This window comes from Callithrix jacchus, chromosome 9 (assembly GCF_049354715.1).
Source record: "Callithrix jacchus isolate 240 chromosome 9, calJac240_pri, whole genome shotgun sequence".
Lineage (NCBI taxonomy): Eukaryota > Metazoa > Chordata > Mammalia > Primates > Cebidae > Callithrix > Callithrix jacchus.
Genome location: NC_133510.1, coordinates 123,714,449 through 123,740,755, shown reverse-complemented (window position 1 = coordinate 123,740,755; position 26,307 = coordinate 123,714,449). Strand labels below are relative to the sequence as shown.

At 49.8% G+C, this 26,307-nt stretch overlaps 1 protein-coding gene and 1 pseudogene across 1 annotated transcript in view; both read right to left on the bottom strand.

Annotated features, from left to right (window-relative positions):
* The window catches only part of CABP1 (calcium binding protein 1), an 85,579-nt gene extending 59,442 nt beyond the window's left edge, over positions 1 to 26,137 (bottom strand). Inside the window, exon 1 of the mRNA XM_054238982.2 lies at positions 25,902 to 26,137. The gene's annotated coding sequence lies outside the window, so the exon portion shown is untranslated. The remainder of the gene's footprint in view (positions 1 to 25,901) is intronic.
* Positions 19,091 to 20,004, bottom strand: LOC100390047 (ferritin heavy chain pseudogene; annotated as a pseudogene).
* Positions 26,138 to 26,307: the final 170 nt, after the last annotated feature.

Below are 26,307 nucleotides of genomic sequence, written 5' to 3'. Positions count from 1 at the left end.
GTGCAGTGGTGCAACCTTGGTTCACTGCAATCTCCGCCTCCCGGGTTCAAGTGATTCTCCTGCCTCAGCCTCCTGAGTAGCTGGGATTACAGGCACCCGCCACCACGCCCAGCTAATTTTTGTATTTTTAGTAGAGACAGGGTTTCATCACGTTAGCCAGGCTGGTCTCAAACTCCTGACCTCAAGTGGTCCTTCCAACTCAGCCTCCTAAAGTGCTGGGATTATAGGTGTGAGCCACAAATGGAATTTAAATGAGTTAATTTATTGAGAACCTTGGGAGCCAACCTTCACGAAGGCCTCCAGTGAGTGGCTTCCACCTCCTGGGATTCAAGCCCCTCCGCATTGAATAGGGCTGAGCAGTGTTGCCAATAGCAGATTGTGGAAATGATAGCCTGTAGTTTTTGAGATGAGGGAGGCAATAAAACACATTGATCACTCTTTTTTTTTTTCTTTTTTTTTTTTTTTGATACAGAGTCTTGCTCTGTCGCCCAGGCTGGAGCACAGTGGCATGATCTCAACTCACGGCAACTTCTGCTTCCCAGGTTCAAGAGATTCTCCAGCCTCAGCCTCCTGAGTAGCTGAGATTACAGGTGTCTGCCACCACACCCAGCCAATTTTTGTATCTTTAGTAAAGACAGGGTCTCACCATGTTGGTCAGGCTGGTCTCGAACGCCTGACCTCAAGTGATCTGCTCGCCTCAGCCTCCCAAAGTGTTGGGATTACAGGCATGAGCCACTGCACCGGGCCTGATTACTCTCACGGGGAAGCCAACCACCATGCCATGAGGACACTCAAGCAGCCCTATGGAAAGGTCTGGATGGCAAGGAACTAATTCCTCCTGCCAGCAGCCAGCACCAGCCTGCCAGCCATGCTGGTGAGCCGAGTATGTCCTTCAACCCAGGCAAGCCTTTAGGTGACTGGCTGACTCTCTTTTAACCTAAGTATTTTATTTAGTTTTTTTATTTTTGTGGGTACATAGTAGGTATATATATATATATATTTATTTATGGGGCACATGAGACGTTTGGGTATAGGCATAAAATGTGAAATAAGCACATCACAGTAAATGGGAAACATATCCCTTCAGGCATTTATCCTTTGTATTGCAAACAATTCAATCACACTCTCTGAGTTTGTTTTTTTAATTATTTTTTATTTTGAGACAGAGTCTCTCTGTCACCAAGCTGGCGTGATCTTGGTTCACTGCAACTTCTGCCTCCCAGGTTCAAGCAATTCTCCTGCCTCAGCCTCCCGAGTAGCTGGGACTACAGGTGCACACCACCAGGCCCAACTAATGTTGTATTTTTAGTCGAGTTGGGATTTCTCCATGTTGGCTGGGATGGTCTCGATCTCCTGACCTCTCTATCTGCCCACCTCGGCCTCCCAAAGTGCTGGGACTACAGGCATGAGCCACCGCGCCCGGCCTCTCTGAGTTATTTTTAAATGTACACTTAAGGCCGGGCGCGGTGGCTCAAGCCTGTAATCCCAGCACTTTGGGAGGCCGAAGCGGGTGGATCACGAGGTCAAGAGATTGACGCCATTCTGGTCAACATGGTGAAACCCCGTCTCTACTAAAAATACAAAAAATTAGCTGGGCATGGTGGTGCGTGCCTGTAATCCCAGTTACCCGGGAGGCTGAGGCAGGAGAATTGCCTGAACCCTGGAGGCAGAGGTTGCGGTGAGCCAAGATGGCGCCATTGCATTCCAGCCTGGGTAACAAGAGCGAAACTCTGCCTCAAAAAAAAAAAAATGTACACTTAAATTATTAGGCCAGGTGCGATGGCTCAGGCCTGTAATCCCAGCACTTTGGGAGGCCAAGGCGGGCAGATCACCTGAGGTCATGAGTTTCAGAACAGCCTGGCCAACATGGTAAAACCCCATCTCTACTAAAAATACAAAAACTTAGCCAGGCATGGTGGCAGATGCCTGTAGTCCCAGCTACTCAGGAGGCTGAGGCAGAAGAATCGCTTGAACTCAGCAGATAAAAATTGCAGTGAGCTGAGATTGTGGCACTGCACTCCATCCTGGGCAACAGAGCAAGACTCCAACTCAAAAAAATTAAAATGCTAAATAAATAAAATTAAATTAAAAAGCTAAAATGCAACAACAAATATATATATTATTGACCACAGTCACACCCTGTTGTGCTATCAAATACTAGGTCTTATTTATTCATTGACTTTTATTTATTTTTTTATTTTATTTTTTTTGAGACAGGGTCTTTCACTCTGTCACCCAGGCTGGAGTGCAGTGGCGCAATCTCAGCTTACTGCAGCCTCGACCTCCAAGCTCAAGCCATCCTCCTACCTCAGCCTCCCAAGTAGCTGGGACTACAGACGTGCACCACCGTGCCTGGCTAATTTGGGATTGGGGGGCATCGGGGGGAGTAGAGACAGGATTTTGCCATGTTGCCCAAGCTGTTATACATCATTCATTCATTCGTTCTTCTTTTTTTTTTTTTGGTACCCATGACCACAGCTTCATGAGCCAGAACTGCTCAGTTAAGCTGCTCCCAATTCCCGGCCCACAGAAACCATGTAAGGTAATAAATATTATTGTTTAAGGCCATTAAGTTTTGGGTAATTTGTTACATAGCAGTTAATAAACTAATATGAACACTACCAGTATAACAACTAACATTTATTAGGTATATATTCTATCGCTTACTATTCCTATCAGCATTACTATTGGCAGGTAAGAGGCTGGATATCCTCCATTTGCCCGCCTAGAGCACTTTCCCAGCCCAGGGAGACTCAGCTGTTCACTCAACAAACAGCCTTCCATATCCTCTGGCTTCTAATCTGGTTTGGCCAAAGAGGAGCCTCCAGGAGGAGACAGAAGGGAGAAGGTGGAGTGACTCAGGGTATTTATTCCTCCTGCAGGGCACCTCAGGCTGGCTATGCCCATTAACAGAGGTCACAGCTTACTTTTTTTTTTTTTTTTTTTTTTGAGATAAAGTCTTGATCTGTCACCCAGGCGGGAGTGCAGTGGCGCAATCTTGGCTCACTGAAACATCCACCTCCTAGGTTCAAGCAATTCTCCTGCCTCATCCTCCTGAATAGCTGGGACTACAGGCGCCCGCCACCATGCCTGGCTCATTTTGTTTTTTCAGTAGAGATGGCGTTTCACCATGTTGGCCAGGCTGGTCTCGAACTCCTGACATCTAGTGATCCACCTACCTCAGCCTCCCAGAGTGCTAGGATTACAGGCATGAGCCCCCTTGTCTGGCCAATAGCTTCTCTTGAACACAACTTTCTTGCCGGTGGAAACTGCTCCCCGCCATGTCTGAGGACGTAACGGCTCTCCCATTATAACTAGTCTCAGCACTGCACTATTCCCTATGATTTCTGTACACCTTGTCCACACCGAAATAACCCCTTTAGTCAGCCTTCCTTAAGTCACCCAATATGAGCATGCCATCTGTTTCCCACTGGGACTGACTGGCCACCCCAATTTAGGAACCCTTATTTGGCTGGGCACGGTGGCTCATGCCTGCAATCTCAGCACTTTAGGAGACTGAGGGAGAAGGACCCCTTGAGCCCAGGAGTTTGAGACCAACCTGGGCGATATAGCAAGGCCTCATCGCTACAAAACTTAAACAAAATTAGTCGGGCATGGTGGCAACTGCCTGTAGTCCCATATGTAAGGCCGGTTGCCTCGCCAGGAGGCCGGACACACCCACCTCTGCACTCAGCACCTGACTCTGCACCCGGCACCAGGCTCTGCACTTGGCACCTACCTCTGCCGCGTGGCTTCCCCGGAAGGCTCAGGCTAATGCAACCCTGGCCGCCTCTCGCACCGGAAAACCCGCCCAACAACCCGCCAACCAATGGCGGCCCGCCCCATCCCAATCCCGCTCCCCTGGAGCCAATCAGAGCACCCAGCTCGTTCCTCATAGCCATAAACCCACCCCCCCACCCCCCACCCCCGCCCCCGGCCCCAGGAAGTCAGTGAGACTTCTCTGGCCCCCTTTCCCCGGACCATAGAACCTCACCAGGAGCAGATTAAATTTCTTTATTTCAATAACTGGCCTTAGTTGCCTCATTCAAACCTCAGTTGCCTCATTCAAACCTCAGTTGCCTCATTCAAACCTTACACCATATACTCCGGAGGCTGAAGTGAGAGGATCAATGGAGCCCAAGAGGTAGAGGCTAGAGGCTACAGTGAGCTAAATAAATAAATAAATAAATAAATCCTACTTTAGAGAAGGAAATAGAAATTCAAAGAGGAGCAAATGGGAAATCAACAGGGGCCCCTCAAGGGGGTGCTCAGCAGCCAGTAGGCACTAATGGATGCGTGATAAATACCTGAATAAACGAGTGAATGAATGACTTGGTGGGCACCAGGGAGGACCTACCCCTCCTTACCATAGGTGATGGAACAGCAAGTCAGTACAGCCAGACACTGGTGACCAGATCCTTTGTCCAGCCCAGAGTCTAAGCTTCAGGAAGTCTTACATTGGAAGGATTAACACACAGCCCAGGACACCCAGGAAGCAGCCCCCAACCTCAGTGAGAGACTCAAGAGTTATTTTTGAAAAGCAAGCAAGGCCTGCAGGCGGCCCTGGCAGAGGCAGAGCGCAGAGCTGGAAAGAAGAGCCAGGAGCAGAGAGAGAACAGACAGCTACCGCAGAACCCACACCCCGTGCCTGTGACGTGGGCCCCACGCACGGTGACATAACATGGTGGCAGAGGCGGGGAGGCGTCCTGTGACCCCTTGGGAATTTTAATTGTGGTAAAATATACATCACATAAAATGCATCCTTGGGAGTTTTTACCACTCCCGCCCCAGGCTGAATGACATTGAGGACTGGGTTCCCACAGGAACAGGGAGTGGGAACACCAGCCAAACACATTTGCATCCAAATGGTGTGTGAGCTTTTGCTCAAGTCTGGGAAAATCTTGGAATTGGAGGGAGGGTCATGGCTCTGAGACAAAGTTGGGGACTGAGGATTAAAACAGATGACAAAATTAGCAGTGCATGGCGGCACATGCCTCTAATCCCAGCTACTTGGGAGGCTGAGGCAGGAGAATCGCTTGAACCCGGGGGTGGGGGAAGGTGGGGACGGTGGCAGTTGCAGTGAGCCGAGATTGTGTCACTGCACTCCAGCATGGGTGACAGAATGAGACCCTGTCTCAAAAAATAAAAATTAGAATAAATTAAAAAAGAAAAAGGTGACATCCTCAATCCCTACAAAATAGTGGGGTGGCAGGAGTGGTTGTGGGCTCAGCAGGAGTGGGGCAAGGGAGCAGGTGCTGGCCCAAGGTAGGGCTGAGAGCTGCAGGGCACCTAGAGCAGCAGCTGATCAGAATGTGGCTAATGAGCCGTGCAGGTGAAGGGAGAGGTGTCTGCAACGGGGCGGGGGTCACAGGCAACCAGAGGGAGCCATCGAGGTCCCAAAATAACTCCTGCTTCAGCAGGAGAAACTGGAACTAATCAAGGTGGGAATAATCTGAAAATCCCTCAGAAAGAGGCTGCTAAGAGGGCTTGTGTCTCCAAGCGGGGATTAGAGGGGAGGAAAATAAACAAAAGGTGTGGTTTGTCCTGGAAAATGGTGCTAATACGAAAGCAAGGTCTTCCTAGCCTTGGTCAGAGGGTCATCAGTAGCTAATATCTATTGAGCGCCTACTGTATGCCTGATGCTGTCCCATATGGCTAAGCATGTGAGCTCTGAAGTCAGGCTGCCTGAATTGGAATTTCTGCTCTATTTCCTGCTAGCTGTGTGACCTCCAAAGATTTATTTCCCCATTCTGAGCCTCAGTTTCCTCATCTGGAAAATGGGGATAAAATTCATATCTGCCCCACAGGGTAGTTAAGCATAAGTGCTCAATGCATGTGAACTTTTGTTATAATAGAAATCTTTCCAGGAGCTGGGCGCGGTGGCTCACAACTGTAATCCCAGCACTTTGGGAGGCCGAGGAGAGTGGATCACCTGAGGTCAGAAGTTCAAGACCAGCCTGGCCAACATGGCAAAACCCCATCTCTACTAAAAATACAAAAATTATCTGGATGTGGTGGCGGACACCAGTAGTCCCAGCTACTTGGGAGGCTGAGACAGGAGAATCACTTGAACCTGGGAGATGGAGGTTGCAGCGAACTGTGATTCACTGTGACTCCAGCCTGGGTGACACAGAGAGACTCTGTCTCAAGAAACGAAGCAAAACAAAAAAAAAATATTTCCAGCAATGCTAGGGGAAGAGGGTTAGTTAGGTTTTGTCTCCTTATTCTACAGGGTAGTGAACCAAGGCTCAGACAGCCCAAGGTCACATGGCTAAAAGTGAAAGTGTCAGGATTATGACCTATGTGGGTCTAAGTCAGAAGTATTCACTAGCCCAAGCCACCCTGGTCGCTCCTCAGTGGGCAGAAAGGAGGGCCATGGCCTACAGGCAGGACCCAGCCCCTCAACCGCTGCCTCTATCGGGGACCCCTGCAGGGAGGCAGATACAGCAAGCACGTGGGAAACAGCCTCTGGGGGAGACATGTGCAGTGCAGAGGAAAGACCACTGCCTTTGACCATGGAAACTTGGCTGAATTCTTTCCTCCCTCTGAGCCTCAGTTTCCCCAGTTGCAGAACAAGGGGTGGTTACAGGTAATTCGAGTCCTGGGGAGTCTAGGTTCTTGCTCCCTGGTTCTCTGGTGAGTGTCTGTGCAGGCAGCAGTGAAGAGGACAAGAGAGGGGCCTGGGCCAATGCCAGGCAGCCTCCCCTTTGTTGCTTCCCTCCCTTCCCCTGGTGAATAGTTCCAGGCAGAAGGAACAGCAAAAGCAAAGGCCTGGAAATGAGAGTGAGGATGGCATGTTTGGGGAGCTGCAGGTAGAATTATTGAGTCACTAGGTTTATTCATTTATTCAATTATTTAATCAACGTTTAGTAACCCGGTTTATTCATTTGATTATTCAACCAGCTGTGTGCCAGTCAGTGTTGGTGTACTGGAGATACAGCAGTGAACAAAATAGATAAAACCACCATCTTCACGGGGCTCATTCTTTTTTTTTTTTTGAGATGGAGTCTTGCTCTGTCGGCGAGGCTAGAGTGCAATGGCGTGATCTCAGCTCACTGAAGCTTCCACCTCCCGGGTTCAAGCAATTATCTTGCCTCAGCCTCCTGAGTAGCTGGGATGACAGGCACACGCCACCCCACCTGGATAATTTTTTGTATTTTTAGTAGAGACTGGGTTTCACTGTGTTGACCAGGCGAGTCTCAAACTTCTGACACCTCAATGATCCACCTGCCTCGGCCTCCCAAAGTGCTGCGATTACAGGCGTAAGCCACTGTACCCGGCCTCATGGGGCTCATTCTAATTGGGAGAGATAGAAAAACCAAGTAAACAAATCGATACCCAGGACCATTCCCGCATGGGATAAGCATTTATGTGAATAAAAGCTAATATGTATAAATCATCTGCTATGGTCAGGCATTGCTAATAGATGTGAGATAATTTGATCCTTGCTACCACACGATGGGGCTGCAATCATCACCCCAGTTTACAGTTGAGGAAACTGTGGCTTAACAGAGGAGTTAAGTAAGCTGCCCAATGCCACACAGCATTGGAACAGGTGGAGCTGTGATTCAAATCCAGGCCATCTGGCACCATCATGCCAGCTGGTAAGGAGCTCACTAACTAGGGCAATTTGTCCAGGGAAGAGCCCTCTAAAGAGGTGACATTTGAGCCAGGATGCATGAGAAGACATCCGCCATGTGAAATCCAGGAGGCAGAAGGTTCCAGATGGAGGGAACATTGAGTGCAAAGGCCCTGAGGCACAGACTTCCCACAGGTTGGGAGAAGAGCAAGGAGGTCAGTTTTAGCTCGCGCAGAGGACAGAAGAGGTCAGAGCCGCTCGCAGGGCAGATGCCTGGGGTTGGGGAGGAGCCTCCTCTGTCCTCCTCAAGGAGGCCCAGGGGACGTTCCCAGGATCCTCCTGGCCGGTCTGAGGGATGCCTGGGAAGCAGGGCTAAAGTGGTTCTGACAGGCGTGGCTCCCCTCCTTTCCCCGAATCACGTCGATGAGGTGCAGGCAAAGCTGATTTTCCCCAGGGCCCGTTGCTGGGAAATGACTGAACTGGAACCTGCTGTGTATCCTTGGCCAGCACCACCCACAGGTGGCCCCCTCCCTGATGATGGGTACAGGGAAAGGCGCATCTCATTCCTCCCTCTTCACCTTAAATCCATATCCTCCCTGGCCCTGTACCTCCCACAGATCCACAAATGAGGGCCTCCCATTCTCTAGCGGAGGGTGGACCACCTAGCTCCTGCCCTCAGGGTGCCTCTACCCCCACCCCCGAGGCCTGAGTCCAGTCCCAGCTCAGTGAGGGAATGAGGTGTTACCCAGCTTGGTCTCACAGGGTCTGAAAGTCCAGAGTCTGGTCTTAGGGAGAAATCTCAGGGGGCTGGAAAGGGGTCCACGTTCCTAGGCATATAGACCTAAATTAAGAGTCCAGACTCTACCCCGTGTGGTCTTGGGAAAGTGGCTTCACCTAAGTCTCAGTTTCATCATCTGAAAAATGGGAATCATCACACTACCTACTTCATAGGGTCACTGTGAAAATTAATATAATATGGTTGAGAGGGGGCTTCCTGGGGCTGGAAATGTGCTATATCTTTACCTGGGAGGTGATATATAAAATTCAATGAAAGGTACACTTGTAGGCCAAGCATAGTGGCTAATGCCTGTAATCCCAGCACTTTAGGAGGCTGAGGCGGGTGGATCACTTGAGCTCAGGAGTTCGAGACCAGCCTGGCCAACATGGCAAAACCCTGTCTCTACCAAAAATACAAAAATTAGCCAGGCGTGGTGGCACGTGCCTGTAATCCCAGCTACTCAGGAGGCTGAGGCAGGAGAATAGCTTGAGCCTAGGAGGCAGAGGTTGCAGTGAGCCAAGATCGTGCCACTGCACTCCAGCCTGGGCAACAGAGGGAGACTCCAACCCTCAAAAACACCACCACCCCCTAGATCTATGCATTTTATCACATGTATGTTATAACTCAATTATTTTTTAAATGCAAAGTGCCTGACCCCTGGCTAGCACCACATAAATGTTAGGTTGTATTAGCATAAAAGGTTCCATAAATATTTATTGAATTGGCCCTCGTAAGTACCCTTCTGTGTTTTGTTTGTCATGTATTTGATTCCCAGGGCTCCTGGAGCCTGGATGTCTAAGGGAGCTCAAACTCAACATGTCCATGGCTGAATTATTTCCTTCACTCACTCTTGCTCCTCCCCAGGCTTCTCTAACTGGCCAGTGGCTCAATCCAGAAATGTGGATGACACCCTGCCTGCCTTTTTCTGCTCTTTTTCTCTCCAACCCCTATGGCCAACTTATTACCAAGACTTCTTATAGTAGACTCTCTCCAAAGATGGCCTCCAACCATTCCTCCCCTCCCTATAAGGCATGCTGACCTCCTAACAAGAGGTAGAGATTGAGGCCAGGCACAGTGGCTCACACCTGTAATCCCACCATTTTGGGAGGCCGAAGTGGGCAGATCACCTGAGGTTAGGAGTTCGAGACCAGCCTGACTAACATGGCGAAACCCTGTCTCTACTAAAAATACAAAAAATAGCCAGGCGTGCTGGCACATGCCCATGGTCCCAGCTACTTGGGAGACTGAGGCACGAGAATTGCTTGAACCAGGAGGTGGAGACTGCAGTGAGTTGAGATTGTGCCACTGCACTCCAGCCTGGGTGACAGAGTAAAACTCTGTTTCAAAAGAAAAAAAAAAGAGGTAGAGATTGGCCAGGTGCAGCAGTTCACACTGTAATCCCAGCATTTTGGGAGGCTGAATCGGGAGGAGTGCTTGAAGCCAGGAGTTCCAGCCTGGGAGACATAGTGAGACCCTGCATCTACAAAAAAAAAAGTAGAGCTTAAGCTGGGTAAGGCGGCTTTGTGCCCTGAATCTCAGCTACTTGGGAGGCTGAGGGAGGATGGCTTGAGCCTGCGAGGCGGAGGTTGCAGTGAGCCGAGATGGTGCCACTGCACTCCAGCCTGGGTGACAGAGTGAGACACTGTCTCAAAACCAAACAAGCAACAACAAAAAATAGATCAATGACATAAAGGTAGGAGCTAACACCATAGAACAATGAAAAGAAACTATAAGGCTGGGCACAGCAGCTCCGCCTATAATGCCAGCACTTTGGGAGGCTGAGGTTTGTAGAGCACCTGAGGTCAGGAGTTTGAGATCAGCCTGACCAGCATAGTGAAACCCGTCTCTACTAAAAGTACAAAATTATAAACTGGTTATTCTAGTTAGAAATAATTAAATAAAAATACAAAATTAGCTGGGCATGGCAATGCAGGCCTGTAATCCCAGGTACTCTGGAGGCTGAGGTGGGAGAATTTCTTGAACTTGGGAGGCAGAGGTTGCAGTGAGCTAAGATTGTGCCATTGCCCTTCAGCCTGGGCAATAAGGGCAAAACTCTGTCTTATAAATAAATAAACGATAGGGATAAATCTTCGTGATCTAGGATTTAGCAATAGATTCTTCAATTTGACACTGAAATCACAATCAACAAAATAAAAAAGAGATAAGTTGGATTTCATGAAAAGCAAAAACTGGCCAGGCGTGGTGGTTCACACCTGTAATCCCAGCACTTTGGGAGGGTGAGGTGGGTGGATCACGAGGTCAGGAGATTGAGACCAGCCTGGCCAACATAGCGAAACCCCATCTCTACAAAAAATATAAAAATTAGCCAGGCGTGGCGGCATGTGCCTATAATCCCAGCTACTCAGGAGGCTGAGGCAGGAGAATTGCTTGAACCCGAGTGCTGGAGGTTACAGTGAGCTGAGATTGCACCATTGCACTCCAGACTGGCTGAGAGAGCAAGACTCCGTTTCAACAACAACAAAAAAGGCCAGGTACGGTGGCTCACGCCTGTAATCCCAGCACTTTGGGAGGCCAAGGCAGGTAGATCACGAGATCAGGAGTTCGAGACCAGCCTGTCCAAGATGGTGAAACCTCATCTCTACAAAAAATACCAAAAAAAATTAGCTGGGTGTGGTGGTGCATACCTGTAGTCCCAACTACTTGGAAGGCTGAGACAGAAGAATCGCCTGAACCCAGGTGGTAGAGGTTGCAGTGAGCTGAGATTGTACCACTGCACTCCAGCCTGGGTGACAGAGTAAGACTCTGTCTCAGCCGGGTGCGGTAGCTCACGCCTGTAATCCTAGCACTTTGGGAGGCCAAGGTGGGTGGATCACCTGAGGTCAGGAGTTCAAGACCAGCCTGGCCATCATGGTGAAACCCCCCATCTTACAAAAAAAAAAAAAAAAAAAAAGACTCTGTCTCAAAAAAGAAAAAAGTAAAAACATATCTGCATCAAAGAACATTATCAAGAAAGTAAACAGGCAACCTGTAGAATAGGAGGCAATATTAACACATCACATATCTGATAAGGATTTAGTATCCAGAATATATAAAGAACTCAACAACAAAAAGACAAACAACCCTCCTAAAATGGGCCAAGTAAGTGAACAGACATTTCTCCAAAGAAGATACACGAATGGCCAAAAAGTGTACCCCAAAGATCTTCAACATCACTGGCCATTAAGTAAATGTAAATCAGAATCACAATAAGATATCACCCACTAGGATGGTCTTAACTTTTGAGAAGGAGGCAGAGCTCTTCCCGTCCTCCATCATGGCACAGGATCAAGGTAAAAAGGAGAACCTCATGTGGGAACTCAGCATTCACAAGCTCTGCCTGGACATCTGTGTTGGGGAGAGTAGAGATAGACTGACCCGAGCAGCTGAAGCACTGGAGTGGCTCACAGCGCAGACCCTGTGTTTTCCGAATCCAGATACACCGTCATATCCTTTGGCATCTGGAGAAATGAAGACTACTGTCTGCTGTTCCAGAGGCCAAAGCAAAAGAAATCCTGGAGAAGGGTCAGAGGTAGAGGAATATGAGTTAAGAAAAAATAGTCCGGGTGCCATGGCTCACATCTATAATCCCAGCACTTTGGGAGGCCAAGGCAGGTGGATCACAATGTCAGGAGTTCAAGACCGCCTGACCAATATGGCGAAACCCTACAGATGGAGTCTCACTCTGTAGCCAAGGCTGGAGTGCAGTGGCACAATCTTGGCTCACTGCAACGTCCACCTCCCGGGTCCCAGTTCAAGCAATTCTCCTACCTCAGCCTCCCAAGTAGCTAGGATTACAGCCACAAGCCACCATGCCCAGCTATGGGGTCCCTTTTCTAAGCACACTCACCCATGGATGAGGGCTCCACTCTCCATAGGCTGCTGACTTCCCAAAGGCCCCACCTCCTAACACCATCACTTTGGGGGTGAGCAGCTCAACATATGAATTTGGGGAGGACATGAACATTCAGCCCATTGCACTCATACATTGCGGCTGCGAGTGTAAAATGGTACAGCTGCTGTGGGAAACAGTTTGGCAGTTTCTCAAAAAGTTAAACATAGAGTTACCATATGACACAGAAATTCCATTCCTAAAGAACTGAAAGCAGGGACTCAAACAGATACTTGTTCACCAATGCTCACAGCAGCATTATTCCCAGGAGCCAAAAGGTGGAAACAAGCCAACGTCCATCAACAGATGCATGGATAAACAAACTGTGGTGTAGCCATGCAATGGAATATTATTCAGCCATCAAGAGGGATGAAGCGCTGACGTGTGCTACCACATGTGTGAACGCTGAAAACATCATGCCAAGTGAAAGGAGCCAGACACGAAAGGTCACATATGGTATAATTCCATGGATCTGACACGTCCGGAATAGGAAAACCCACAGAGACGGAAAAGCAGATTAATGGTTGTCAGTGCTAGAGGAGGGAGAATGGGGAGAGACTGCTATATAGGTACGGAGTGACAGGAAAGTGTGAAACTGGGAAGAGGTGGTGGTTCCACAACATTGCGAATGCACTAAACTGAGGCCCCCCCTCCAACCAACAGCCTTAACTGAGCACCGAGCTGGCAGCCAACAACGCCTGCCAGCCTCGTGGGTGAGGCGTGCGGACCTTCCAGCCATCCCAGCAGCCGCATGTGATGCAGAACTGCCCTCTCACCCGCAGAATCATGAGAAACAGTGTTGTGTTTGAAGCCACACAGTTTTGGGGGGATTTATTATGCAGCAAGAGGCAACCAGTTCTTCCTCTAAATGCTTTACAAAGGCACCCATTTCCCGCTATCCTTACCACTCTCATCTGAGTCTCTCTTCTCCGTCCAGGCAGCCGCTTCCTCGCTTCCAGTCCAGCCACCTGAGGTCTATCCTTCCCCGCAGCCAGAGGGAAACTTCTAGCTCCCAATTTCATTTTCTCAGCCCTCAAGGCTCGAGTAACTCAGTATCCAAGAACTTAGTGTGGCCAGCAAAGCCTTGAGGGACCTGTCCCTACCTGTCTCCGCAGCCCTAGTCCTGCTCACCCACACCTGTATCCCCTACGACACAGCTCCTGGCACTCTGTGCGGCCCTTCCTCAGCACAAGCAGTTTCCTCCTCCTACAATACTCTTTCCTACCTCCTCTCTCTTCCCGTGGCTCTTTTTCTCCTTCAGGCCTCAGTTCAGACACCACCAGTTCCAGGAAGCCTTCCCTGACCACCTGGACTGAGGTAGGTGCCTCCTCTAGGCACCCGTTTGCCCCCGTTCTTACAAGAGCCGTAGCTGCTCTTGCCTTTTTTTTTTCTTTTCTTGAAACTCCATCTTGAGATGGAGTTTCACTCTTGTTGCCCAGACTGGAGTACAGTGGCGTGATCTCAGCTCACTGCATCCTCTGCCTCCTGGGGTCCAACGACTGTCCTGCCTCAGCCTTCTGAGTTGCTGGAATTACAGGTGCCCGCCACCACGCCTGACTAATTTTTTGTATTTAGTAGAGACGGGATTTCACCATGTTGGCCAGGCTGGTCTTGAACTCCTGACCTCAGGTGATCCACCCACCCTGGCTTTCCAAAGTGCTGGGATTACAGATGTGAGCCACCGTGCTCAGCCTTTTTAACAACCTGCCTCTCTCACCACCTAATGAGCAATATCGGAGCAGGGACAAAGTCTTTCTTGTGTTTTCAGAGTGAACACAAGGAAGTGCAGGCCTGGGACACAGTAGGTACTCAGGGAAACCCAGAGGAAGGGAGGTAGAAATTCTGCAATGCAGGCTTCAGACCTCACATCTCACATGAGACTGGTGCATGCGTGAGACTGGGCTGTGGGATTCCCCAGCCTCACTTCTCCCAAGAAGGCCCTGGCCACTTGGAGAGGCCTGGAGCAGAGATCAGGGAGGGACCACTGGGGACTGAGGTCATGAATGTCCAGGCCAAGGGCGTGGAGCCCTCCTTCAAGTGCCCAGCGCCTGGGCAATAACAAGTGAACCACATGTCTGTCTCCCCAGTAAAGAGTGTCCCAGGCCAGGCACAGTGGCTCATCCCTGTAATTCCAGCACTTTCGGAGGCTGAGGAGGCATATCACTCAAGCTCAGGAGTTTGAAACCAGCCTGGGAAACATGGAAAAACCCCATCTCTATACAAAATACAAGAAAATATTAGCCAGGCATGGCGGTGCATGCCTGTAGTCCCAGCTACTTGGGAGGCTGAGGTAGGAGGCTTACCTGAGCCCGGGGAGTGAAGGCTGCAGTGAGCCATGATCACACCATTGCAATCCAGCCTGGGTGACATAGTGAGATTCTGTCTCAAAAAAAAAAAGTGTCCCGATAAAGAATGTCAGGCAGTGGTTTCTTGCATGGGGTATGCAGGCAGGCAGACTGTGTTTCAAATCCTAGCTCTGCTACCTTCCAGCTATGTGACCCTGGAGGAGTGACTTCACCTCTCTGATGTTTGCTCTACTCATCTGTAAAACTGGGCATGATACAGCCGGGTGCGGTGGCTCATACCTTTAATCCCAGCACTTTGGAAAGCTGAGGCAGGCAGATCACTTGAGATTGGGAGTTCAAGACCAGCCTGGCCAGCATGGTGAGACCCCCATCTCTACTAAAAATACAAAAATTAGCCAGGCATGGTTTCACACATCTGTAATCCCAGCTACCCGGGAAGCTGAGGCAGGAAGAACTGCCTGAACCTGGGAGGTAGAGGTTGCAATGAGCTGAGATCATGCCACTGCACTCCAGCCTGGGCAACAGAATAAGCGAGACTCCGTCTCAAACAAAAAAAGAAAAAACTGGGCATGATAATAGTCGCTCATAGGTTATCATGAGGAGTACATGCGATAACATGTAAAAGTCACTTAGCACAGTTGCCAGCACAGGGCAGGCTCCCTGAAATGTTAACTAGGTTTCTTCTTTACCCTGTGGGCTATAGTGATCTGGGCCTTGCACTGTGCATGGCACACCGTAGGTGCTCAAGCAATGCCTTAGGAATGAATGAATTGGAAATCTGAACCCAGCGTGGTGGCTCACACCTATAATCCCAGCACTTTAGGAGGCCGAGACAGGAAGATCACTTGACGTCAGGAGTTCAAGACCAGGTTGGACAACATCATGAGACCTCAACTCTACTAAAAGTAGAAATAAAAATTACCCAGGCGGCCAGGCGCGATGGCTCACGCCTGTAATCCCAGCACTTTGGGAGGCCAAGGTGGGCAGATCATGAGATCAAGAGATCGAGACCATCCTGGCCAACATGGTGAAACCCTGTCTCTATTAAAAATACAAAAGAATTAGCCAGGCATGGTGGCACATGCCTGTGGTCCCAGCTACTCAGGAGGCTGAGGCAGAAGAATCGCTTGAACCCAGGAGGGGCAGAGGTTGCAGTGAGCCAAGATTGCGCCACTGCACTCCAGCCTGGTGACAAAGCCAAGATTCCATCTCAAAAAAAAATAATAATAATAAATAAATTAGCCAGGCATGGTGGCAAGCACATGGGAGGCCAAGAGGAGAGGATTGCTTGAGCCCCCGGAGTTCAAGGCTGCAGTGAGCTATGATTGTGCCACTGCACCAAAGCCTGCAAGACAGAGCAAGACCCTATTCCCAAAAAACTAAAAAAAAAGGAATCCGGGGAGAACACAATAACAATCATAATAGTGCAAAGAATAATTCACTCAACCATTAAAGGAGGTAAGTACTCTCCTTGTGCCCATTTTATAGATGGTGGAATTGAGACCTGAGGACATGGGTAGTAGAGGCTGGATTTTTTCTTTTCTTTTTTTTTTTTTTGAGACAGAGTTTCACTCTTGTTGCCCAGGCTGGAATACAATGGTGTTATATCAGCTCACTGCAACCTCCGCCTCCTGGATTTAAGTGATTCTCCTGCCTCAGCCTCCTGAGTAGCTGGGATTATAGGCGTGCACCACCACACCCGGCTAATTCTGTATTTTTAGTAGAGACAGAGTTTCTCCATGTTGGTCAGGCTGGTCTCAAACTCCCAACCTCAGGTGATCCATCCACCTCGGCCTCCCAAAGTGCTGGGATTACAGGCATGAGCCATCTCCCCAGACTAGAGGCTGGATTTAAACCAGGCAGTCTGAGTCCTCCAAGCCTTTAGCCACCACCCTACACTGCTCTCAAAGCCCAAGGCCTGCCTTTCCTGTAAGTCTGGCTGCTGCTCACCAAATGGATCAGCTGCATGATCTCTCTCTGGGGCTGTTTTCCCACCTTCCCTGAGAGACCTTCCCTGAGAGGATCACAGGAGCCAGTGTTGGAGGACACTCCCTACTGATCTAACAATGCAGGCCTTGGCCAGTGTCTGGCTGGAGCCGGTGACCCACTGACCAGCTAGCCCCAGCTGGGCAACATATTCCATGGGCTGGACTGTCACAGGTGGGTCACAGCATATTAACAACTGTACTATCCCCTCTGCATTGGTGAGGGGCTGGCCTCTGCCTATTTCTAGTCCCCCAGGGTCCTTGAGGGAGGCTGCAGCGGCCACCCCCAGATGTCTATTCCTGTCCCTGGCCTAGCGCCGTGCTGGGGAAGCAGAAGCTATTTTGAGGCCCTTCTCCCTCCAAGTGTGAGCGGTGGGAACGAGCTGGGAACATCCCGAACTGGGAGGCCGCCCGCCCGCCACAGCCTTGCCTTGGATCCGGGCCACACCCGTCCTGTGGCTCTGCCTCTTCTCCTGAGATCAGCCCTGGCAATGTGATAAGCTCTGATCGCAGCCACCGCCCTGAGATAACCCAGAAGAACTGATTCCAAGGAGCTTCTGCTGGAGATGGGAGCACAGGGAGGCTGGACCTCGCCCCTGGGGAGAGAACTGGACCCACTAGCTGGGAGAAGGAACCACGCTGAGCTTGAAATTGGGGATGACAACATTGAGGACAGTACTATAAAAACACCTGGTCAGTAGGCACAGTGGTTTGTGCCTGTAATCCCAGCATTTTGGGAGGCTGAGGTGGGCGGATCACCTGAGGTCAGGAGTTCAAGATCAGCCTTACCAACATGGTAAAACGCTGTCTCTACTAAAAATACAAAAATTAGCTGGGCGTGGCAGCAGGCGCCTGTAATCCCTGCTACTTGGGAGGCTGAGGCAGGAGAATCACCTGAACTTGGGAGATGGAGGCTGCAGTGAGCCGAGATCGTGCCACTGCACTCCAGCCTGGGTGACAGAGCAAGACTCCCTCTCAAAAAAAAAAAAAAAAAAAAAAGTACCTGGCCAGGCACAGTGGCTTATGCCTATAATCCCAGCACTGTGGGAAGCCAAGGAGGGAGGACTGCTTGAGCCCAGGCCATTGAGAGCAGCCTGAGCAACATAGCAAGATCCTGTCTCTATTATATTTTAATGTATATTTTTAAAAAATACCTGACATTTCTTGAGTGCTCACAATTAAACGCCTTGTTCTAAGCATATGACATGAAGGTAAATTGTTTAATCCTCATGGAAGGGAAACAGGTTCAGAGAGGGAAAGTGATTTGCCCAAGATCACACAGCCAGTAATGGCTGAATCAAGAGTTGAACCCAGGTCAGCTGGCTCCAGTTCCTGCTTTTAATCACTATTCTCCCCTCTCAACCCTCCAAGCCCAGGGGCTAATATGAATTAGGAGAAAGCACTGGCTTAAAGAGTAAGTCTGTGTTTATAATTGGGCCAGCCTGACTACCTCCCTGTGAGCTCAGCTCCCTCATCTGTGAGATGGGAATAATGATAATACTCACTTCCAGTGCTAAGGTAAGGATTGATGTTAACATACCTTGGGGACTGGGCCTCAGTAACTTCTTTTTACTTTTTTTTTTTTTTTTGAGACAGGGTCTTGTTCTGTCACCCAGACTAGAGGGCAATGGTGCAATCACGGCTCACTGCAGCCTCAACCTCCTGGGCTCAAGAAATCCTCCCATATCAGACTCCCAAGTAGCTGGAACTACAGGCACATGCCACCATGCCTGGCTAATTTTTATTTTTTTGTAGAGACGGGGTCTCACTTTCTTGACCAGGCTGGTGTGGAACTCCTGGGCTCAAGCAATCCTACTGCCTCAGCCTCTTAAAGTGCTGGGACTATAGGCATGATACACCGTGCCTAGCCAGTAACTTCTTTAAATTATGAAACTAATATATGCACATGTCCATTTGTCTTTTCAGACTGCTATAACAAAAATACCACAGACTGGTTGGCTTAAACAAATATTTATTGCTTCTATTGCTCAAAGTTCTGGAGGCTGGGAAGTCCAAGATTAAGGTGCCAGCAGATTCTGTGTCCTTAAGAAGAGGGAGACAGCACTCTCTGGGGGTCCTTTTATTTTTGGAGACAGGATCTCAGTCTCTGTCACCCAGGCTGGAGTTGGAGTGCAGTCGTGTGATCCCAGCTCACTGCAACCTCTGCTCCCAGGCTCAAGCTCAAGTGATTCTCATGCCTCAGCCTCCCAAGTAGCTGGGATTACAAGCATGTGCCACCATGCCTTGCTAATTTTTGTATTTTTAGGGGAGACGGGGTTCCACCATTGCCCAGGCTGGTCTTGAACTCCTAGACTCAAGTGATCTGCCCACCTCGGCCTCCCGAAGTGCTGGGATTACAAGTGAGCCACAATGCTCAGCCTGGAGTCCCCCCCTTTTTTTTTTGAGATGGAGTCTCCTTCTGTCACCAGGCTGAAGTGCAGTGGCACAATTTCAGCTCACTGCAACCTCCACCTCCTGGGTTCAAGCAATTCTCCTGCCTCAGACTCCCGAGTAGCTGGGACTACAGGCGCACACCATGACACCCAGTTATTATTTTTTTTCTGGGTACCAAATTTCTTTATTTGAAGGAATGGTACAAAGAACTTAAGTGGATGTTTTGGTACAACTTATAGAAAAGGTAAAGGAAACCCCAACATGCATGCACTGCCTTGGTGACCAGGGAAGTCACCCCGGGGCTATGGGGAAATCAGCCTAAGGCTTAGCTTTCATTATCACTGTCTCCCAGGGTGTGCTTGTCAAAGAGATATTCTGCCCAGCCAGACTGGGATGCTCCCATCTTGCGCAAGTTGGTCACGTGGTCACCCAATTCTTTGATGGATTTCACCTGCTCATTCAGGTAGTGCGTCTCAATGAAGTCACACGAATGGGGGTCATATTTGTCAGTGGCCAGTTTGTGCAGTTCCAGTAGTGACTGATTCACATTTTTTCCCAAAGATAATGCACTCTCCATGGCATTCAGCCTGCTCTCCCAGTCATCATGGTCTGGTTTCTTCATATCCTGGAGGAAGATGCGGCCACCTCGTTGGTTCTGCAGCTTCATCAGTTTCTCGGCATGTTCCCTCTCCTCATGAGATTGGTGAAGAAAGTACCTGGCAAAGTTCCTCAAAGCCGCATCATCGCGGTCAGGGTAGCAAGACATGGACAGGTAGACGACGTAGAGCTCCAGATTGATCTGGTGGTTGATGGCGGCCTCTTGAGTCATGGTAGTAGTTCTGGTGCACCTGTGAGGGGGACGCGGTCGTCATGGCGGTAGCTAAGGAGAGGCGGCAATGGCATTGGCTGCGCGGCGCTGCAGAGGCGGGGGCCTTGGAGCGGTCCGAGGACGCCGTGTCTAGGTGATGGAGGGCTGGCTGTGGGCGGCCGGCCGGGGTGGGGGACGAGCACCGGGTTCCGTCCAAGCACTGCTGAAGCAGGAAACCGCGGCGACTCTCGGCGAAGAACGTCTCGACACCCAGTTATTTTTATATTTTTAGTAGAGATGGGGTTTCACCATGTTGGCCAGGTTGATCTCATTCTCTTGACCTCGTGATCCACTCGCCTCAGCCTCCCAAAGTGCTGGGATTACAGTCGTGGGCAACTGCGCCCAGCCTGGGGTCCCTTTTATAAGGGCACTAATCCTATTCATGAGGGTTCACCTCTCATGACCTAATCACCCCCAAAGGCCCCGCCTGCTAATACTATCATGTTAAAGGTGAGGATTTTAGCATATGAATTTCAGGGAACATAAACATTCAGCACACAAACATATGGCAAAATCAAATGGAATAAAAGAGGATATGGCAAAAACTGAGGCCCTGTTCTTACTTCACACCTGAATTCCTCTACCCAGAGGTAACCACCATCAACAGCTTCTTGGGTCACCCTTTGGAAATTTTCCATGCAAATAAAGGCAGAGAAGCCATATAGGACAGTGGATAAGAACACGGACTGCCTGATCCAAAAGCTGGCCCTGCTGTGGACAAGCTCTGTGAAGCTTAGGCCAACAGTTTGTTCTTCCCGTGCCTCACTTTCCTCATCTGTAAATGGGGTCAATAAAACGAGGTACCTACTTCTTAGGGTAGTTGTGAGGCTTAGTCAATCTAAACAGTGTTTATTTATTTGGCATTTATTTATTTATTATTTATCACAGTTTTTTGCTCTGTCGCCCAGGCTGGAGTGCACTGACCAAATCTTGGCTCACTGCAACCTCTGCCCCCTGGGTTCAAGTGATTCTCCTGCCTCAGCCTCCCGAGTAGTTGGGGTTACAGGCAAATGCCACCATGCCCAGCTAATTTTTTGTATTTTTATTAAAGATGGGGTTTCACTGTGTTGGCCAGGCTGATCTTGAACTCCCGACCTCAAGTGATCCACCCACTTTGGCCTCCCAAAGTGCTGGGATTACAGACATGAGCCACTGCGCCCGGCTTAGGCAGTGTTAAGAATGAACATTCCCTGGCCCATAGTTGTCCAATAAACACACACATACAGTGGATCCTTTCTGATAGACATTGAGGTAGCCTTTCGCTATTACCAACGATGCTGCAAGCAAGACACATCCTTGTTCACCTGTCATTTGGCACAAGTGCAAGAAGCTCTGTGGGAGAAATTGCTAGTGGAGAAATTGCTGGGTCAAACAGTAGTGCCCTTGTAATTTCAATTAATTTTTGGATGAGCGAATTCTCACAGCAGGCAGGGACGGGGAAAGAGGTCCACAGGGCAGCAAGGACAAAGGAGGAACGAGATGCAATGTTTCATCTGAAGTCCAGGGAGGGCTGTATCTGTCCCAGCAAACTGGAAGGATGCAGTGGTCCCCAAGCCCCTGGCTAAGCAGATGGAGGGTTTAATATCATCTAGATTGTCCCCATAATGGTTTTACAGAAAATTGGTTGATAGGATTAGAGTAGCAGGGCGCCCTAAAGAGCAGTGGCTGCTTAACAAAACACTGGAGCAGATACAGTTTGCCTTTGCCACCATCCGCCACAGCAGCATCTGGGCTCTGATAGGGACCCCTTGGATGCCAAGGTCAACTCAGAATGGTACCCCAGTGGGGCTCTCCTTCCTCAACATCCTTCTAGGTCCCAGAATACAGAGTAGACTACAAGGGGTTCAGAGCACGGGTTTTTGGGTAAGACAGATGTCGACCCAAATTTACTGTCAGGTAAATGTGTAGGCAAGTCGTTATCCTCCTTGTGTCTCAGAGGATAATGGGACCTACTTTCATGAGGCTGATGTGAGGACTCAATGAATCAAACACAGAAAGGACAGTGGCTGGCACACAGTGAGAGCCCAATACATGATCACCCAGGAGACAGATGAATAAAGACAGTTACCCTGGCTGGCTCATGGCTGTAATCCCAGCACTTTGGGAGGCCAAGGCAGGCAGATCACGTCAGGCCAGGAGTTCAAAGACCAGCCCGGCCAACACGGCAAAACTCCGTCTCTACTAAAAATACAAAAAGTAGCCTGGTGTGGTGGTGCGTGCCCACAGTCCCAGCCACTCAGGAGGCTGAGGCAGGAGAATTGCTCAAACTGAGGAGGTGGAGGCTGCAGTAAGCCAAGATGGCACTACTGCCCTCAAGCCTGTGGGACAGAGTGAGATCTTGTCCCAAAAGCCAGGATCCCTGGACCCCATCCCAGAAGACCCTGGGAACAAGACATGCACTTGTAGCCTCCTACCCCTAGCATTGAACAAGAGCATTTTAGCAGTTGCTCCAGCCACCTCCTAATTTCCAGATTTCCCAGTCAGTCTGTGAAATGGGTTGTGTGAGTCATGTTTTCAAGGTTTGTTTTGTTTTGAGACAAGGTCTTGCTCTGTCACCCAGGCTGGAGGGCAGTGGCCTGATCACAGCTCACTGCAGCCTCGAACTCCTGCCTCAGCTGGAACTACGGGTACACACCAACATGCCTGGCTAGTTTTAAAATTATTTGTAGAGATGGGGGGTCTCAGTATGTTGCCCAGGCTGGCGGCAAACCCCAGTAAATTCTGAAGCTTTTGCCAGAGCTAAAAATACTTTTGTGTGTGAGCCAAAAGGTCAAACTGGGAGTGGGACCCCTCCGATGGGAAGGAGGGGAGGAGCCCTAGATGGGTTTCCCAAGCCCAACTGGCTCCCCCATTTATCAGATCATGCAATCTGGTCAGAATCTAGTCTGTGTGAAGTCCCAGAACGACTGACAGGGATGACAACAGCGACCACCCCATTGATCCGGGGATATCTGACTCGGCGAAGGGCACAGGCTGGGGTCAGACAGGCATGGATTGGGCTCTATTGTGCACCTGGGTGAGTTGTGGTGTCGCCGCTGGTGATATTCACCTCTCAGAGCCTCACCGGCTGTCACCTGTGAGACGGGGTCGATAAAGGCTCTGCGGCCGGGCTCAGAAGAGAACCGGAGAGAACCGAGGAGGGGCTGGAGAGTGAGCCCCCGCCGCTGGCCCTGCGCGGCCGGCATTCCCCGGGCAGGCACGGCCGGGGCGCACCCCCGTCGCCGCCCAGCGGATCATCGGTACAGGGGTGGGTGGGGGGAGGAGGCCAACGCTCCACGGCTCCACAGGCGGATTCCCCCGCGGCCTCCCGCGCCCCGCAGCGGGAACCCGGGTGATTGCAAACAGCCGCCGGCCTCCTTAGGAGAAGTGTAATTAGCGGCTGGCGCAGCCCAAGCCCGCGCAGGCTGATTACCGAGGGGAGCCCGCCGCGCCGCCAACGCGCCAGCCCGCCCGGCCACTGCCGGCGCCTGCACCCTCCGAGCCCAGAAGGGGCTGGGCCTGGTCCGAGACTGGGAGGCCGCGGGCAGCGCCAAAGTGCTTCCTCCCGGGGCTGTGCCTGTGGGAGAGAAGTGGGTTTACTGGCCGAGCACGGTGGCTCACGCTTGTAATCCTAGCGCTTTGGGAGACCAAAGCGGTGGATCACCTGAGGTCCAGGAGTTCGGGACCAGCCTGGCCAACATGGTGAAGCTCCGTCTCTACCAAAAATACAAAAATTAGCCGGGCATGGTGGCACATGCCTGTAATCCCAGCTACTTGAGAGACTGAGGCAGGTGAATCTCTTGAACCCAGAGGCGCAGGTTGCGGTGAGCCTAGATCGCGCCATTACACTCCTGCCTGGGTGTCAGAGACTCAGCCTCAAAAAACAAAAAGTGAGGGGGCTTACTATGCACTCGCTGTGCCAGGCATCTTGTCCACATGACCCCGCTTAAATTTCATATCCACACAGGAGGGAGGAACCATTGTTATCCCATTGGACAGATGAGGAAACAGATCTGAGACATGAATTAACCCTCCTGACACACGTGGCTGGGCCGGTAAGTGACGGAGTGGGGAATCAAACCTCCATCTGTTACCTCTCCATCTTATTACACTAAGTGGACGAGTGAAACCCTGCACAGGAGGGCACCAGCTGTGTCGACAGGAACAAGGTCTCTGGAGTCAGCTGGCTTTGGGGTTCGAATTCTGATCCTGCTTCTTACTGGATACGAGGCTTTGGTTTGAGCCGCAACTGCATTTATAAAATGAGCGAGGCACTGCAGTTGAGATGAAGGCTAGGGAAGTGTTAGGGGTAAAGCGCTCCGAGGGGTTGGGGATGGCCTGCTCTCTACGCGCACTGCGGGCCTCTGGCACCCCCTGTTGGCCAAAGGAGGACGCCGCAAACACTGTTTCTGGAGAAAGGTTGCTCTTGGGTGGGGAGTGCTGTCATTGTCACTGGTCCCTCGGCAGATCCACGGGACCCCCTCCCCCTATTCTTCCCTTCCCTACATTCCCCAACAATCCTCCTTTAATGTGGCCAAGAAGAGTGGGAGATGGGAAAATTCGGAACTCATTCGAGATCTTGCAAAAATCAATTGTGAAAGCTGCCTCCATTACGGACCTCACAGGACCAGCAAGGCCACGACAGTTCTACAAATAATCACGGATGGGCATAAACAAAGACTAAGCTACAAAGCCATACATCAAAGTTTTGGGTATAACAAGGAAACCTGGAAGTAATGTGAACCTCCACCAAGGGGATACTGACCAACTGAACAGTGGTATGTCCAAGCAATGCAATACTGCACAGCTGAAAAAACAGTATTGCCGCTGAACAGTTGACACGAAAATATACCCAAACAACAGGAATCAATCTTACAATAATATTTAGCAAAAGAAGCCAGACACAAAAGAAAACATGCTGGAGGATATTTATATAAAGTGTAAGAACAGGCAAAACTAATCTACCAGGGTAGAAGTGGCCAATAGTGGCTAACAGCAGTAAGGGATTTGACTGGAAGAGGGCTCGGGGAGCCTTCAGAGATACTGGAAATGCTCTTTATTTTAATCGTGGAGGTGGTTACGCAAGTCTATCCATATGTAAAAATTCATTGAGATGTACACTTAAGAATATGAACTTTAGGCCAGGCTTGGTGGCTCACACCTGTAATCCCAGCACTTTGGGAGGTGGAGGCAGGCGGATCATGAGGTCAGGAGTTCGAGACCAGCCTGGCCAACATGGTGAAACTCCGTCTCCACTAAAAATACAAAATATTAGCCAGGCATGGTGACACACACCTGTAATCCCAGCTATTCAGGAGGCTGAGACTGGAGAATCGCTTGAACTCAGGAGATGGAGGTTGCAGTGAGCTGAGATCTCGCCATTGGACTCCCACCTGGGTGACAGAGCAGGACTCCTTCTCAAGAGAGAGAGAGAGAAAAAAAAGAATATATACTTTATGTAATACCCCAATAAGACATTAAAAAAAAACTTGAAAATAAAATAAAAGAAAAAACATAATTTAACAGAGGGCATAGTTCTCAAACTATTTTCTCTGTCTCACGACCCCTTTACACGCGTTACTGAGGATCCCAAAGAGCTTTTATTTTTGTGGGTCGTATTTACTAAAGCTGAGAAATGTTTAGAAAACAATACACAATTCCATTAGCTGTTAGAGCAATGATGTCATCACGTCAAGCAGCCTCTGGAAAACTTGACTGTTCACTCTGAGAGAGTGAAAAAGGCAAGTAACATCTTAGTATTATTATGAAAGTAATTCTGACTTCGGGGACTCCTAAACTGAGTAAGTTTAGGAAATCTCAGTGGTCCCCAGTCTACACTTTAAGAACCACTGGCCCAGGGAGAAAATGATAGAAGAAAACACGTGACACGACAACAGTTATTCTCTCTCAGTGCTGGGATTATAATTTATTTGCTTCTTGGTGCTTTTCTGTTAAAAAAAAAAAAAGAAAGAAAGAAAGAAAAAAGAAGTGGAAAATATAATGACCACGTATTGTTTCTGTAAACAAAAAACGAGGCAGCACACTCGCCTCCCTAAGATTGTTGAAAGGCGCAAACAGCAATAGCATATTTAGCTGTATGGAAGAATTAAACTGAGTTCTAACCTGAAAATAAGGGTCCGATTTCCCGTTTGTCAATCCCTGGGCTGTTGAGGTGCAGGGTCTTGCCCTCAAAAACTCCACCGTTCACCTTGGGGAGAAAATATACCCGCATACATAACTATGCTGCAAGGTTTCCAGGGCCCCAAGAAAAGCGGCTGCATCCTATATTTACAATACAATACACAGCACTGTAAACACCGGAGTGCAGCAGAACCAACCATCACAGTTGCAACACGATTAATACCCGGATCCGGTTCAGCCCTCAAATTAGTCCGGGTCCTCCGCAGGACGCATGCGCGCTTAGAGATGGGGCGGGCCTTGAGGGAGACTGACACAGAGCTCGGCTTCTCAACTTTCTAGCTCCGCCCTCATGTCCTGCCTCCTTCTCTGAATGGCTGAAAGGCTGAGG